General features: G+C 50.6%; 1 protein-coding gene across 4 annotated transcripts in view; it reads left to right on the plus strand.

Moving 5' to 3' along the window:
• The window catches only part of LOC137462053 (protein CEPU-1), a 357,852-nt gene that overhangs the window by 201,430 nt on the left and 139,509 nt on the right, over positions 1 to 16,913 (plus strand). The window contains exon 1 of one of the 4 annotated variants that reach the window (XM_068172047.1): positions 16,746 to 16,764. The exons of the other annotated variants lie outside the window; for them this stretch is intronic. The gene's annotated coding sequence lies outside the window, so the exon portion shown is untranslated. Of the gene's footprint in view, positions 1 to 16,745; positions 16,765 to 16,913 lie in introns of those variants that run through there. 4 annotated transcript variants of the gene reach the window in all.

The raw sequence follows: 16,913 nt of genomic DNA on the forward strand, positions 1-16,913 counted from the left end.
CCCCGCTACCTTGCAGATTCTCACAAGCTGCCTTTGGGAGCACATGTTTGGAGTTTCCATCCTCTGAGTTCTGATTTGGGAATGGTTCTATTCAGTCAGAGATGGGTGGCTGGTGTGGGGCTCCCCGAGGGTGTTGTGACCCCTTTGGATTCCAGCCTGGAGAGCAGGAGTCAGGTGTGGAGGAGGATGCTGGCAGCAGATGTGTGTGGTACAGCCAGCCCTCCTGTTTTTATTGCGGGTCTCAGTGGTCTCATCAGAGTTGATGTTTTCTTTAATGTTACGAGCACTGTGCAATTGCAGAGGAATCCAGGCTTTGGGTGAGCAGCAGCTTTGAAATGCTGGGGTTGCACAAAAAAATAAGGAAATACATCTGGAATCTGCCAGCTAATAAACTCAGCTCATCTTAATTATGACTGCTTTTATTTTAGAGGTCAAAACGAAAGTTTGCAGGGGTCTAATTTGGAGCAGTGGAGCTATGGAGATGTTCCCAATGGGAATTTTGAAGGAGTCCGGTGCTGCGCTGCTCTGGGTTGCGGTGATGGAGGGGTAACCCTGTGTTGAAGGGAGCTTATACTCATTTCTGGAGGGAGCCAGCCATGCTGGAAGCTTTTATTTAAGGAAGTAAGGGAGAGATGATGTTTGAGGCAGAGCCAAGGCTGTGGATGTGTTCCTGGACTGGGCTGAGCAGCGTGCCTGGGAGCAATGCCGCAGGGTGGGGGTGAGTGGGCGCTCGCAGCGTCCTTCCAGCTGCCCCCAGGCTGTGCTCCCCACGGAGCCTCCACCTTTCCCTGGATGAATGCCAAAGGAATGTGTGTCCCTTTCTGGAGGCTGTTAGAGTGAATTGTGAGCAGGCGATGGGAGCAGCAGAGGAACTGTCGCCATCGGCGGCTTTTTGTTAATCGGACCCGAAGGTTCCCACTGTGGACATGGCTGGAGCTGTCCCTACTCTCTCTGTGGGTTCAAATGGAAACGTGCAGGCTCCTGGTGCCTCTGTCTGGATGGAGGGAGACAAGGGAGGCCCATGCAAGAGGGATTTTCCTGTCTCCACCTGTGCTTTTGCATCTGTATCTTCTTGCTTTGCTCTGTTTGCCCATTCCCAAATGGATATCAGGGCATGGCGAGGAGAGATGGAGAAAGCCACCTTTGGAATTCTGGCTGTGACTCCCAGAATGGTTTGGGTTGGAAGGGACCTTAAAACTCACCTTATCCAATCTCCTGCAGTGATCAGAGACATCTTCAACTAGACCAGACTGGTCAGAGCCTGTTGGTCTTCCATCAATATATATTTCTGCACAGAAAGTGCCTTTACTGCAAAATTCCTGGGATAGTTTTTATTTTTATCCAGAGAAATTGATATTCCATTGGGCAAATCTAAATCTAGATGATTGCCTGGAAGGAGCTCAGTGGTTTAGTTGCCGGATGGCTAAACCAGGAGTTGTCACTGCTGGCCAGAGAGACCTGCTGGGAGGCAGTGGGGAGCACCAAACCCCAAAACTGCAAACCCTAACACCCACTGGAAAGTAACTTGCCATATTCTGTCCCATCTACAGGACACAGATGACTTTCAGGAGCTGGGAGTTAGCTGGAATGTCCTTGCATTAGGTAAACAGGGGAAGAAATAATCTATTCCATGAAAATTTTACTTTTTGGAAATTTCTGCTGAGATGAGGAAGTTAGAGGATATTTTCTTTTTTTATTTAAACATATATAGACATATATATATACACACACACACATATATTTGAGATTCAGCAGCTTTCCATTTCCTAGTCAGCTCTCTGCACGATGCCATTTCTGCAGGCACCAGATGACTTTTTTTTCCCCTCAGGAAATTTTCTAATATCAATTTAATTTTGACTCTCACAGCTGCATCTATTCCGTGGGGAACCTACTCTACGGCCTCGCCAAGAAAGTGTTTCCTCTTAGTTGTGAGTTCATTTTCCACCTTTAAAACATCATTCAGTCATTCCTAATGAAAGGTATAATCAACTTCAAGGCTCCATGGCTTAGCTGAGTTCCTAATGGAGATGGGGATCATTCCTGTAAGATCATTCCAGCAATGGCTTGGCCCTTATTTCCCTTGGCAGCTGTGCTGGCACCTTGCAAAGGATGGATTTCAGTGGATGAAACTGCACCCAGAGGGATTAGAGCCAGTCCATGTGGATGCAACTCCGTGAGTTGCTCCCTTGGGATGCATTCTGGCATCCCACAGGGATTTGTTCCTTCTCTGTCGTTGTGGCTCCACAAATCCTGCGCGGCTTCTGCAGGAGCAGATGATAAAGAATTCGGTCCAGCTTGACTTAAAACAAAGAAAAAGAAGGAAAAAACAAACCCAAACAGCGAAAAAACCCCAGCAAAAACACAGTTTGTGTCCCATCTGACTGTATTTCCATGCCCACGTCTGCTCTGCTTAAATGTTTTAGGAGCACCAAAGGGGAATTGTCTTCATTTTCCATGGCATGCTGTGCAATGGGAAGGGCTGGGGTTACTCCAGACCTTGCTGAATTCCACCATGGATACGGTTCTGTCCATCCCTTCCTGTTCCCATCTGCTGTGGAAATATGAATGCAAATAGCACCAGGAAAACAGGATCAGGTGGAAGGAGGGAGCAGTGAGGAGCATCAGGGCTGGACTGGGCTGCCTTGGGAATGGGGTAGTGTTAAATAAGGCATGGGGCAGGGTGGGATTTGTTTCATTGAATGTTTACCCAGCCTTGTGGAACAGGAAACCTGCGCTGGTCTGGGTGGAGGAAAGCCCTGGAAATCATGGAATAGGATGGAATGGAATAGAAAGGAGGGAAGAGAGGAGAGGAGAGGAGAGGAGAGGAGAGGAGAGGAGAGGAGAGGAGAGGAGAGGAGAGGAGAGAAGAGAAGAGAAGAGAAGAGAAGAGAAGAGAAGAGAAGAGAAGAGAAGAGAAGAGAAGAGAAGAGAAGAGAAGAGAAGAGAAGAGAAGAGAAGAGAAGAGAATTGAAAATAGAATCAGATAGGAATAGAATAGAATAGAATAGAATAGAATAGAATAGAATAGAATACAACAGAATGGAATAATTTAGGTTGGAAAAGCCCTGTAAGATCACTGAGTCTACCCATTTCCTCCGCACTGCCACACCCACCACTTAACCAGCTTTACACAGCTTTCAAATTCCTCCAGGGATGGGATTCCACCACTGCCCTGCTGCCCGAAAAAAATGCCCTGGGGACCTCGGGATACTCAGATGTGCCACAGGGCAGGGGAAGGGCTGTAGGGGTGAATCCACCCCTCTACCAGGGCTGGCTGCTCTCCCTGCAATGGTTTCTTAAATTTCAACCCTAAAGTAGCTTATGAAGCATTAAAATGACAGAAAATTTGGAAATAAGCAAAACCTCCAAGTCCTCCATCTCTCTCCCCAGAGGAAAAACGCAAACAGATGAGCCAACAGAAATTTTTAATTGAAATGTTTGGGTACAAATTACCTGACAATTCAAACAGAGGAGTTTGGAACCAGCACTGAGCTTCTTGTTCAGAAAATATTGAAGCAACCTGACACATTCAGAACTCCCCATAAAACTTTGGAAGTGAAAAATTAATCCGGAGTAACCTCTTTCTCTGCTTACCTAAAGCAGATTGGCTTTTGATGGATGCTTTTACCTCCTCAATAGATCCCAAGCAGCCGAGCCTCGCTCTTCTCGTTGCGTGGTGTGAGTCCCGGGAGAATCAGAGAGTGGGAATGAGCGTGGGGCTGCTCTGGGTGTGAGCAATTGTTCTGGATACCTGGAGCATTTCCATTCCTACCTCCTCTCCTTTTGCTGTCCCTGTCAGTGCACGTCCATCATTCCTTCTTTCAGCAGTCAGGTGTCTGTTGCTGCTGCCTTTTATCCCTCTGAACCTACCTCATGGGATTAGGCATGGAACAGAGAGTTGTAGCATATAATGGCAGGGTGTAATTACCTGATGAATACGGTGTAATTACGCCATGGTAGAGCTTTTGGATAACCTCACCACCTCCCACTTGTCCCTATAACTGGAATTTCACTACGTTTCAGCTCTTAACGTTACCTCCATCTCCAAAATTGTGGCTTTGGCTTCCTAGTCACCATGGAAGGGTATTTATAACATTCAGTGGCACCACTGATTTTGCACTCACACTTTAATTAATTTGCGGCCATGGAGCCTTGAAGCTGTTGGAATAGAGTGAAAATTGCGGGTGTGGGAAGCGGAGCTGTGGTGTAATCACACCACAATTGCTGGGCAATCACACCCCGCAAGCTCAGCATAAAGCCACATTAAAGTTTTGGTGGGACCTCCCTGGGGTCAGTTGTTACGGGTTTGGATGGGCAGAGGGATCTGAGCTGCTGCAGGTCCCTCTGCCCAAGTGCAGACAGGTTGGACCCCTCACTCTCTACAACTCCCTGACAGGAGGGTGCAGGCTGGTGAGGGTCAGCCTCTTCTCCCAGAGAACAGGGACAGGACAAGAGGACACAGCCTCAAGCTGTGCCAGAGGGGTTCAGTTTGGACATCAGGTGGAATTTCTTCATGGAAAGGGTCGTTGAGCATTGGCAGGGGCTGCCCGGGGAGGTTTGGAGTGCCCATCCCTGGAGGTGTCCAAGGAACACCTGGACGTGGCACTCAGTGCTCTGGGCTGGGGACAAGGTGGGGATTGTGACAGATTGGACTCGATGATCTTGGAGGGCTTTTCCAACCTCAGTGATTCTGGGATTCTCTGAATTCTCTGACTCTCCTTCAGTTAGTGCTGTGGAACAGCATTTTCCCTGATCCATCCTGCTTGCAGCTTCGAGCCCCTCAGCCCAGCCTGGATGTGGCCTGGTGGCACCACTCAGCAAACTTCATCTTGATGAGTGACCTGAAGCTAATTACCACCCTCCTTGCACATTTCCATCCCTCTGACTCCAGTAAAACCAGCCCAGCCATTCCCCTGCCTTTTGGAGCTGCTATTTGGGATATGCAACAAGCACTGTGACATAATGGATTTTTATTATTATTAGGCTCCCAGTGCCTGTTTCCCTGTCAGTGTAACAGGGCTAATGAAATGTCCCCACCGCTCATGGGGCTTGGGAGAACAATTTGGGCGGATCTCCATAGCATTTGGAAGAGGTGGAACGCTGGTTGTTATTTATTACAGATCTGGTTTACTTAGCCCTGGGTTTATTGAGTCTCTCTCCCACTCGCAAATGCTGACCACAGCTCCCAGCGCTGCTCCCGGTGCCAGGGATCCTTCCTGTTGCCTCTGAGTTGCCAGCTGGACTTGTTGTGGACTCCAGCTCAGGCCAGTGGGCCAGGTTCATCCCTGGTGTACCATCATTGACTTTAATTGAGCTACCCCAGGGAGGAATTTGGCCAGCTCTGGTTGTGAGCTGTGCACTGATGCCAGGCAAAAAGCACAGCAAGTGCCAGCAAGGGCTGTAACAGCCCCATTTCAGTGTGGGACGAAATTCCTGCACCTCTGTCTGCTGTGTGACACCAGCATCCACTGATGGGCAGGGAAAGGGGAATCCAGCAGCACATTCCTTACAGCACTTCACATCTCATGGGGCTCCAGATTTCTTCTCCCTGTCTTGTTCCCTGACTGCCTGGAGGTAGACAGGGAGAAAAAAAGCAAGAAGGGGGAAAAAATGGGCAGTGGATCCTTAAGAGCTGCTGCTCTCAGACCCTCTGGATCAGACCCAATTTGCTCCTTATGTCCTTGTAACTGGCATCTGAACACATGTGTAGAAGCAAACCCTTGTTTCCTGGTGGCAAAGTTTATTCTTGTTTTACTCAGGACCCTGGGTACCACAGCCCCAGCATAGCCCAGGTGGGTGACAGTCACTCCTGCAGCATCACCTCGGCCCCCCCCCCAGCAGTGCCCATATCCAAAATCCTCTTCCATCACCTCCTGCACGCTGCCTGGAGGCAGCCCCTTCCCGGGGAGACAATTCAACTGCCTGGTTCAAAGCAGAGGGAAAATTTCAGTGCTGGCAGATCTGGGGCAGAATTTTAAGAGTGTCTGAATTTCCTCCCGCTCCATCTGAAGTGAGGCACATCCAAGGATGCAGCCCTCGGCTTTCATCCGCCTCACCGCAGGCATTGTGAGCTGTTCTCCTCTGAATCCGCTCTCCTGGCTTCGTATTTCCTAGGGTGTTTTAGAGAGTGGCTCTGGCTTTCTTAATGCAGAGGCATCCTAAAAAAAAAATACATATCATTAACTCTAAATGCAACAAAACCATCGCTTTTAGTGCATCCTCCCACCTCAGCCTGCTGGGACATGGTGGGATGGGGTTGGTTCTGTGATGGGAAGAGGTGGATGTTGTGATGGGATGAGGTGGGTGCTGTGATGGGATGAGGTGAGAGCAATAATGTGATGAGATGGGTGCTAGGATGGGTTGAGGTGGGTGCTAGGATGGGATGAGGTGGATGCCGTGATTGAATGGGGTGGGTGCATGATGGGATGAGGTGGGTGCTAGGATGGGATGAGGTGGATGCCGTGATTGAATGGGGTGGGTGCATGATGGGATGAGGTGGGTGCTAGGATGGGATGAGGTGGATGTTGTTGTGATGTGTTATGATGGGATGAGGTGGGTGCTGTGATGGGATGAGGTGAGAGCAATAATGGGATGAGGTGGGTGTTGAGGGTGATGAGGATGGGCTGAGGTAGATGTTGTGATGTGTTATGATGGGATGAGGTGGAGCTGCCGGGTGCAGAGGGATTTATCTGTGGCTCAAACAGCCGGAGATTTGCATCTCCCACCATCTTCTCTGCCACCCTGTCATTCTCAGCCCTTCTCCTCCCTGGGGGGTGTGAGGCCCTTTTGTAGCTGTGGCTGCACATCTCAGGTTATCTCAGGACACAGGGTGCAGGGAGCAGCAGGTTTGATGACAGCAGGGACACGCATGGAAAAGCTGTGGTGCAAACAGTTGGAAACTGATAACTAGCAGAGATGCCTTTGCCAGGAGAGGAAAAAAATGCCTGTAAATTTGCTTTGTTTTGATATTCAAATACTCCTTTCCGTGTATGTGCTAATGGGTACGCTGGTGTTATGGCATTATTAGAACAAAATATTCAGACGATTCCTAACAGAATTTGTGTTTCACAAGCTACGTGGAAATGTTGGCTTGGAAACTAGAGTGGTGTTAGAAGACTGTTTCTCTCAGGGGGTAACAACTGGCCTGAATTGCTCTGCAGGGTTGGGGCTTGGAATGTGGATCCAGCTGAATTCTCCGAGGAATCCCTGCTAGTCAATGTTCCCCTCCCCAGTATGAAAGGAACACCCAACATACAGAACAGGGGGAGCCTCAGCGCCTCCTACCCTTGATCCCTTTTCCTCACGTGCTTCCCAGCTTTGTGGGATGTGAAAGGCTGTTTTGAAAGGTCAGCTCTGCTTCTGCTGTGTAATGGCACAGCTGAACGCCGGGCAGCATCCCCCAAGATCTCCCCTGGCTCCATCAGCTCTGTGCCTGGATTCCTCAGCTGAGGCCAGGCTGAGGCTCTTAGTTCTTCATTCCCACCGAAATGAGCAGCAAATCAATGCAGGCCTAATAAAAGATGATTGGGAATTGCTAATAGGAGTGTGGGAGGGCAGCCCTGCCTCCCAGAGCCAAGATGAGTATGGATTTTCTTGTGCCAGGGACTGTAAACGCTTCTGAACTCCCCAGGGAGCCCTGGATGCTCACTCTCTCCCTTCACCCTCATCATTCTCCCACCGCCTTAAAAAGGAACCTGGCAAAGGCAATTAGCTGGGTTAATTAGCTGGAGGTGGCAGGGAGGGCTCAGCCTGGGTGGGATGGAGCGAGCTGGGACAGGGTGCATGCTGGGGGCAGGGAGCCCCTCGATCAAGGGCAGGGTTAGATTGGATATTAGGAAGAAATTCCTAACTGTAGGTGTGGAGAGGCCTCTGCACACGCTTCCCAGAGCAGCTTTGGCTGCCCCTGCCCTGGAATGTCCAAAGCCAGGTTGGACGGGGCTTGGAGCAACCTGGGACAGTGGAAGGTGCTCATGGTGGGAGGCCCCTTCCATCCCAAACCATCCTAGGATTTTATGATAAGATCATCTGCCCTGCTCCTGCCCCATTCAGAGTTTGGTCCCCATCCCACAGTACCTGTGCAGGGGCAGGAAGGGGACAAATGAGGTCAGAGAGTGGGAACATGGTTGGAAAGGTTCTCACTGCCTGGCTGCTGGGCTTCAACTCCAGCTCCTGGTAGCTGCTCTCTCCAGCTTGCCTTATTTGTAGACTCCCATCTCCCCCACTCTTCTCCCTCCAGCAGCCACGGTCCCAGCACCCCAGAGGCTCCCCATCACTGACAGATCAGCACCAATAAACTCCCTGCTTCGTTCTGCACTCGGCAGCCAAACCCCTCCTGCCCTTCACGTTGGTGCTGCTGGGGGATGATGTATGAAATCCAAGTCGGTTTGATTCATACAAGTTGTGTTCACCTTGCAGAACAGGCTGTCACCAAAAATAATAAACCTCCTTGTTTTAATGCCTGGAGAGGCTGTTGGACGAGCAGCAGGACAGGTTTAGATCCTCTTCCAAGGAAAAGGACGCTTTTGAGAAAGACGGATTGCAAGCCACGGGATGGCTGCACGAACGGTAAATAATAATTAGAGCTGTGTCTGGAGACTGCATGGGGAACAGGGACCTGTCAGGCTTCATGTGGCACTGTTGTTCTGGACAGGACAATTCCTGACCCATGGCCTGAAAGGTCTAAATGATGTTGCCAAGAGCAGGGGGTTGGCAGTGCGGGGTGAAGTGACTTGTGCCTTGTCACCCAGGAGAGAGGTGGCACAGCCCTGAGTGCTGCAGCTGCTGGTTCGTGCAGGGATGAGGACCAGGGTGGCTGCAGTTCATCATCCCTTACATCCACAGGCCTTTGCAAGAAGAGGAAAAACCCTGCTGGGCAACTCTTTACCCCCTGATTTATAGTTCATCCCTTGAATTTTTCTCATGCCACAGTCCTTCCCTGAGCTCACACCTGCTTCCAGGAGGAATTTTCTTTGGAGTAAATGCACCAGCACAGTATTCGGTGAGGTTGTATCTTCATCCATCTCCTTTTTGGGCAGCTTGGCATCAGACCTGCCTCCAGCAGGGTGCTGGGTGCCCCCAGCACAGCCTCTTGGTCCTTCTCCCTTTGGATGCTCTGCTGTCTCCTGCCTCGGGACGTGATGCCCAAAGCCCCATCCTCCTCCATGTCTGGAGCAGCCCACACGTGCACATGGCATTGAGGCCAAAAAGTATCAATGGGGGGAAAAGTTAACCACGTTTATTGAACTGCGAAAAAGGTTGTTTTTACATCCCTTTATTGGAATATAAAGACAGCTTTTATAACCTTTTAAAGGGGCATAAAAGCAGCTTGGAGACCAGAAACCTTGCTCCAGTGGAAGGCAGGGAAAGGGAAAGGGAAAGGGAAAGGGAAAGGGAAAGGGAAAGGGAAAGGGAAAGGGAAAGGGAAAGGGAAAGGGAGGAAAGCAAACGTCTGCCATGTTCTGAGGTCAGGAGTAGCTGGGGGGGCTGGCTGGAGCTGCTGAGACCCCAGGCCCGAGGTGGTTGTGGTGTCACCTCTCTCGGGGAGGTTTGCAGCCCTTGCTGCTGCCCACTGCCCTGGTCCTGGGCTGGAACAGCATTCCTCCCTCTACAAGTGCAGAGCCCTCCTGGGAGGGGGAGGTGTTGGACTTAATGAACTCACCTCTTTCATTTTTCTCCCCAGTCTTCTGTGAATAAATCCTGCTTTGGCTTCGTTCCTCCTGGAGTGAGGGAGGAGGGAATGTGTAAAGGTCTGGCCTTGAGGCTGGAAGGAAACTTTGCTCTGTGACTGCTCTGGCCTCTCCCATGAAACCCAGCCTCTCTGGGGCTTCTGGGTGGGCCAGCTTAAAGCCTCAGTGGCCCAGAAAGTATTGGTTAATTTGGGATCTGGGGCTGGCACACTCATGGGCAGGATATCCTCTGTCCCCCTGATGCTTTCAATATTTTGGGACAAGCACAGGGGTGTACAGCAATCACTCTCCTCCACGGCACAGGATTCGCTGCCTCCTTGCCCATCCAAATCAGCAGGTCCAGCTGCTGTTGGGATGTGGTTGAGAGCAGCATCTTCCAATCCAGGAGGAAGCTCCTTCCAGCTCTTCCAGAGCTCCTGGACAGCGCTCTGAAAGCATTTGGCGTTGCAGGTGGGTAGAGCCCGACCAGCTCCTGCTGGCACACTCCTCCGAGGATGGAGCTGGATTTTCTCCACCCAGTGGGGAAGATGTGCCTTTTTCTTTGCCTTGTTCCCTCAGCAGTGGCTCTGACACGACATTAAGAGAGGAGAGTGACCTTTCCACCAGTCTGCAGCTCCGGGGAGGGGAGAGCTGAGCCCTGTCTGCAGCAGGCACCGCTGGAATGCGGATAGGTCATGGGGCTCCCTTATCCTCACGCCATCTCCCAAATAATAAGCTTCCCGAGATAAAGTTGTAGGACTGTAAAGAGGACAGGAGCAGGAGCAGCTGCTTCTAATTTCACTTCATGGGGAGGGAGGCGATGCTGAGAGCACCCCGCATTCTCGGCACATATTTTTCATCATTATAGGCAGAAATGCCAGAGCTCTGACAGATATTAATGCAGTTCACACCAGGAGAAAATCTTCTTTCCATCAGGCTCCATGTGCAGCAAGAGGGCAGTGCCATTTGCAGCCCTAGGGAGGACGTGTTTGAAAGGTGATGTGTTTTTTACCTGGGAAGTTTTATTCCCAAAGTTCTGCTTGGAGAAAGGGCACCTGAACCCATCCCACTGGGGGCTGTGGGATCACTCTTCACGAACCTGGGTGAAGGTGCATTTGCAGCAGTGCTGGGAATTAATTGGATTTTGGTGTAACTCACATTCCCCTCTGCTGGCTCTGTCGTGGCTGTGTGTCACCACGGGGGTGTGATTGTCCCATGGAGCAGTTCTGTGACCTGGGCTCCCATCCTCCCCTAACCCACAATGATTCTGCGAGGTTTTCAGACTTACCCCACAGGGAACTGCACCTCCTTGCACCCCTCAGCCTCCTTTTATTTGCTTATCCCACTAAATATTCATCAGTAACATTTAAGACAAAGGAAAGAGATAATTACAAGGGGAGAGTTTTTTTGCAGTATTAAAGGTTAACAGAATTCTTGGCATTTGTGCCTTGTCGATCTCCATGTAATTATGCTCATTTCCCAGAATTCAGAGGCGACTGTGCCTGTTAACGTTCAAAGATGGTACCCCGGGAATTAAATTTATGAGATCATTTCTCAAATTTTTCAGATTCAAACCAAGCATCTTGCTTAATGGCATGACTATTATTAATATTATTCTTGGATGCAGAGAGCCGTGAGGGTCAGACGACCAGTGGCAAAACTCAAATTGATACAGACAGCAATGAACCTGGACACTTTTCCCAAGGAATGTACACAAGCAATTTGGCAACTTCAGGGAAGCAGGCTGGCAAAAGATGGGTGCTGATTTGAGGTGAAAATGGAAAAAGCCCATTCTTGGCAGCGGCCGGTGCAGGCTCCTTGGTTTGGAGGTGACTGATCCCAGTCTGGAGGCAGATGCAGGCATTAGGGAGCTCAGTGCCTCCAGGAGAGGCTGATTCCAAGGATGCAGAACACCTGGCAGTGGGCTGGGCTTTCACCCAGCACAGCTGAGCACGCTCAGTGCTTTCAGAAGAGGGATTTTAGGGGCTCTGCTCTTTGTGTTTGCTTTTTATTGCATGTGGCTGTCTAAACTGAGGTACTTGCTCCTTCCCTGTTGTCCGCTTCCCCTGGTTTTGTAGGGACTGAGCAGATTTCTGCTCAGAAAGGGTTTGTGGTGGGGGGAAGTGAGCTGGAGGGGGTGAACCAGCCAGGCTTTTTGCTGCTCCCTGCAGTTGAGGATGTATGTGATATCCAGATGGGCTGGGGAAGGCTTGGCTCAGTGTGTTTGCCTTGGGACCATCCCAGAGGGCGGCACAGCAACCCTTGGAGCTGCTTTTCCAGACAATTATCCAGCACAGAGCCCCCCAGACTGTGGGCAGAGCCTCAGAAGGGGTAGAACCTTGCGTTTTCACATTTAAGGGAACTGTGCTGGAGCTCCCAGATACCCATGGTGCGATCTGAGGAGTGTCTGGCTTTGCTTTTCAGCTCATTCAGCTTTTTCCTCTTGTCACTGACTGCAGGGATTGAGTCGTAGAGCTCTGGGTTAATGTCACACACTTATCAAATGCCATTAGATGGATAATGACATGGCTTTATCCCACGTCATCACTGTCCCTGGCACCTGAGCTAATCAAACACTGCTGGGGATGCAGTGTCTGTATCAAAGTTTTTTGGGCTGCTCATACAGCAGCATAAGCTCACAAGGAAGCCATGAGAAACTGATTTATAGAAAATCAATATTGATTTGTACCAAGGATCAATCCCAGTTCATAATTCTCACTGTGCCAGTGTGGCTTGGTAGCTCTTTGATCAGTTTTTTAACTCTCTGCATTGATGTTTAACCTGGAGCCTGGACCTGCAGAGGTGTCACTTCATAAATGTGTGTGCCTGGCTGGGCTGCTGTAAAAGGCCCAGACACTGTGGGCTGTGGGAGAAAGGACTAATCCAAAGAGAAAAGTCAGGCCTTGAGGGCTGCTTTGCATCCTCCTGACCTGGTGTCCCAGCTGCAGCACTGCCTGGCCCCTCTGGAATGTACAAAGAATCCCAGGGTGGTTTGGGTTGGAAGGGACCTTAAAGCTCATCCAGTCTGCCATGGGCAGAGACACCTTCCACCAGCCCAGGTTGCTGCAAGCCCCTCCAGCCTGGCCCTCCAGCCTGGCTTTGGACACTGCCAGTGATGAGATATTGAGTATCCTCAAGGATGCTGCTGTGTAGTCGGGCTGGCAGAGCTGTGTGGGGAATTTTGCCTTTCCTTTTCCTCCGGGGGTGCACTCCGGGTTACCTGGTGAGATGGTGCAGGGAGATCAGTCCTGTGCTGGGTTTGCAGCACCAGTTTGGGACAGATTTGCAGCCTTTTCCAGGGCACCTGCTCCTCCAGCCCCTTGGCTGAGGCTTTGCAGCTCAGCCAGGGGTGCCCTGGAAGGAGTTAATTCGTGCTTGACAATTCTGAAGTCCCTGAGCTCGATGAGAGCAAGTGACAAACCCGAGCCCAGCAGTTTTTTAAAGGGCAAACAAAATGTTCCTTTTTTTACTGCGAGGCACTTGGTGCAAAGTGCAGGCAGAGCAGGGCAGCGTGGCTTTAGGGGAAGGCTCCCAAAAGCACATTTTATTTAAATTTAATAGGCTGGTTACTGTAAGTTTATCTAAACTGCAGTTAAATATTAACAGCATCTCTAGCAGGGATTAATGGGGTCTCCTGCGTTGTTTTTAAGCACCGTGAAGAGGGTGCCGGGAGTCCCTGCCTGAGAGGGATTGAGGGCTGAGCGCCCATGAGGATGCTGCTTGCATTCCAAAATCTGCCCTAGAAACAGCCCTGAACAGGCGATTTCTCCAGCTCGGAGCGGGAATGCCTTTGGGGCGAGAAGGGCTCAAAACGGCTCAGGCCAAGTAAGGCTCCCAATCATTGTTCTTTAATTGGGGCCACCGTTAACGAGAGGATAAATGAGGCAGCGAGCGGAGCTGGAGCCCGCGTCCTTTGTGGCTTCCGTGAATGGCTGTAGACACGGAGGGCTCAGCAGTTATTCAGGAAAAGCTCCACCGGACTCGTGTGTCATTCACCTGACTAATGCCAAGGAAATTAAGCACTTTTTGTGCAACTCAGAGCTTATTGGAGGATAATGTGGTATGCGGTAGCACGGCTGGCGTTATAACATCGTGTTTTCATTTGGAAGGAACCAGAGTGTCTCGAGCATAAATTATGTTTCTGATCATATTTGGCCACTTCAGATTAAAAATAAATTTCCACTTTGGGGCTATAGATTGCGATCTATCAACTCCCTGACAAGGGAAGAAAGGAATTAAAAGGAAAATCTGGCTGTACGAATTGCCTTGCTATGACCTACTTATTGAAAGTAGTTTTTTGTTCTCCAGGAATGACATCCATTTGTGTGGGGAGGTGTAGGATTGTATGGATGTAGGTTTGCAGGCAGGTCTGTAGGATGGTAGGATCTTTAACTCGGACCTGCAAGCAGCTACAATAAAATAGAAGATAGAGTCATGCTGGATACTTCTGAGGAAGCAGAAAAAATGCAGCAATGTGGTTTTCCTTGATAGAGGAACTTGAACTGCAAATTTACATCTGATTAACAGCCTTTGGGACCACTCAGATCTGCAGATTAGCTGCTTAAGGCTTGGTTTTGCATGGAAAACCCGAGTCTGGGGCAGTGTTTGCTGGGAGGGTCCTTGCAGAAGGAGCCGGGGTCCCTTGCAGAAATCCAAATGCCATCATTCTTCCTTGTGGGACACTTTCGGGACTGATTTGCTCCCTGGTCTGCCTCTGAACCTCCTCCTCCCCAGCTATCGACAGAGATGCTCCTTTGGGAAGCAAACCCACAAGGCCTTGCTCCTTCTGACCCCTTCTCCATCCAGGCTTTCAGCATCCTCCCCTCCAGCTGCCATCTCCCTCGGAGAAAATCCTTCTCCTGGCTCCATCCTTGCCGCTGCATCACTTCCCACCCGGTCCAGCCCTCGCTGCTCCTGCTGCCCTGTTAGTGGTCTCTGCCAGGAGAGGGGGGCCTTTAGCCTTGCTGGAAAGGAGAGCAGTGAGATGCATACGGAGATAAAGATACACCTCGAGTGTGCTGTGCTTGGCTCGCTCTGTTTGTCTCCTGCCTGTTGCTCGAAATGAGGAGGAAAAAAAAAAAAAAAAGACTTTCACCTAAGTAGGAAGAAAGGGAAGAAGCTGAAAGTGAGAGGCTGTTTGGTGCTCAGATGGGCTCAGCCCGTGTGCAGCAAAGTCTGCTGCTGCTGTGGTCAAAACCCAATGAAGGAAAAAAGACTCTCTCATCCCCAGAGAAGGCTACAAAGCTCTCTTTCTCTCACTGCTGAACCTTCACAGCTGGACTCAGTTGCTGGCTCCACTGCTGCTGGAGCAACTGAATTATTTAAAGGAACCTTGATTTGGTTTTCTCTTTGCTGTTTTCCCGCGTTGTGTTTATTGTCTATAGATATTTTTATAGTCCGAAGCAATTACAGCTGTCAGAAAAGAGACGAGCTGTGACAGGCTGATTTATATGTACATTGTATGTATGCAAGAGAGGGAGGGAGACCAGGGATTCTGCCGGGCTTTAGTATGCAGGAGCATATTGGATGTAAATTCCTTGGGATTTTCAAACAATGCTGCTGATGATCTCCTAACAGTGGGCCAAATTCAGCCCTGGCAAGGGCTGAAACAGCTCTGCAGGTCACATCTGCCCCAGCCTCGCCTGCTTTCAGTGCAGGGAGGTGTTTTTTTCGCTCGTAATTTAAGATGCTCCTGGCGATCCGGGGCTGAATTCCGTGTTAAAAGGTTAACTGGCTGTGGTTATTGGAATCCCTCTGGTTTTGCTGACACAGGAGTTGGTCTCTGCCCATTCAAAGGAGCGGCCCCACAAAGAGCAAGTTCTTGTGTGATGGTCCTGCAGGTATCCCAGCGGGGTCCCCATCCTGCCAGGGGTGCCTGGATGCCGCAGCAATCAGCAGGATTGCTGTGTTTTATTCTTTGCTGTCTTGTACGCCCTGGTGCGATGACACAGCCCTGGATAGCTTTTTCCCCTGCCTCTGACGGTCTCTCCTTACGCAGTGAGGTTTCAGAGACCCCTCCCATGTAATTTGTGGCCCCAAAGGATCCGCTGAATGCGGCGTTCCCCCCTCCCTTGCCAGTTCTGACAGCCGAGTTCACTGCGGGGATTAAAGTCCTTCTGCCAAGAGCTGGGGAAAGCTGCCGTTTCCTCTGGGAAAACACAGGGCTCGAGGCAGCACGTCCCACCAGCGCTAAATTCAAGGAGCAGAGAACATTCAGACAAGGAAAAAGTAGAGAGACTTGCAGAGCAATCCCCTTCTCGTATGGCCAGTCAGCATGCACAATAATAATAAAGCTTTATTTGATGGAGTGTTTCCTCTGGCCGGCACAGCTCATAATGTTTTAGAGATTAAATAGCACAGTTAGTGAATTAAGCAGTAGTTTACAGGGGATTCGGAGACTCCAGGGATTAGTAACGGGCTATGGATCCTTTCACATCTAGGTCACCAGTTTGAATCCAGCTCAGGTTGCCAGCAGCAAACTCAAAAACAACCAAAAAAACCCAAAAAAAACCACCCTCCCCACGTTGGTGCTGTGCAAAAGCTGCCGAGCACACGGTGGGGGAATGGAGGGAGGATTTTTTGGATAAGGCACAGCAGGGGGGGAGATCTTGTTTTCCCTAAGGTCGGGCTGCGGCAGCTGGGGGGTTTGAGGGGTGCAGCACCCCAAAAGCTGTGATTTGACTGCTGCCTCCAGGACTCGCGGCTCTGAGGATGCTCCCCAGCACCTTTTTACCAGCATGGAACTGTGCCTGGAAATATTAATGTGTTTAGCCACTAGCGGAGGGAAGGAGGAATTACTCGGCATAAGCAAATGTGATATTTGTTAAATTATGAGCTGATAAAAAGTACACGGGGACCGTGCTTGCGGCTGGGGAGGAATTTGCCACTTAAGCTCACGCTGTGTCTGTGAGGTGCAGGGGACCAGAAGGACACGGTCCTGCCTCTCCTCATCATCACCTGCCTGGGGGGCAAGGGGGGGAATATTGCCCGTGCCTCAGTTTCCCCTCCTGCACAGTGACTTTGCCGCCTGGGATGGGGAAGGTGCAGAGGTAGAGGAGGGCAAAGGGGAGAGTGGTGCGGTGCTGGCTGCGGGACGCAGGTAAGCGCAGGGGGAGAGAGGAGAAAGGAAGGGGGTCGTGCATCCCCCCGAAGAGCGCGGCGCGGCGGGGGTTAATGTGCGTGTCCTCCCGCGCATCCCGCCCCGCTGCCGCCCGCCCGCCCGCCCGTGTGCGGGGCTCGGGCCGTGCG

This window comes from Anomalospiza imberbis, chromosome 24 (assembly GCF_031753505.1).
Source record: "Anomalospiza imberbis isolate Cuckoo-Finch-1a 21T00152 chromosome 24, ASM3175350v1, whole genome shotgun sequence".
Taxonomy (NCBI): domain Eukaryota; kingdom Metazoa; phylum Chordata; class Aves; order Passeriformes; family Viduidae; genus Anomalospiza; species Anomalospiza imberbis.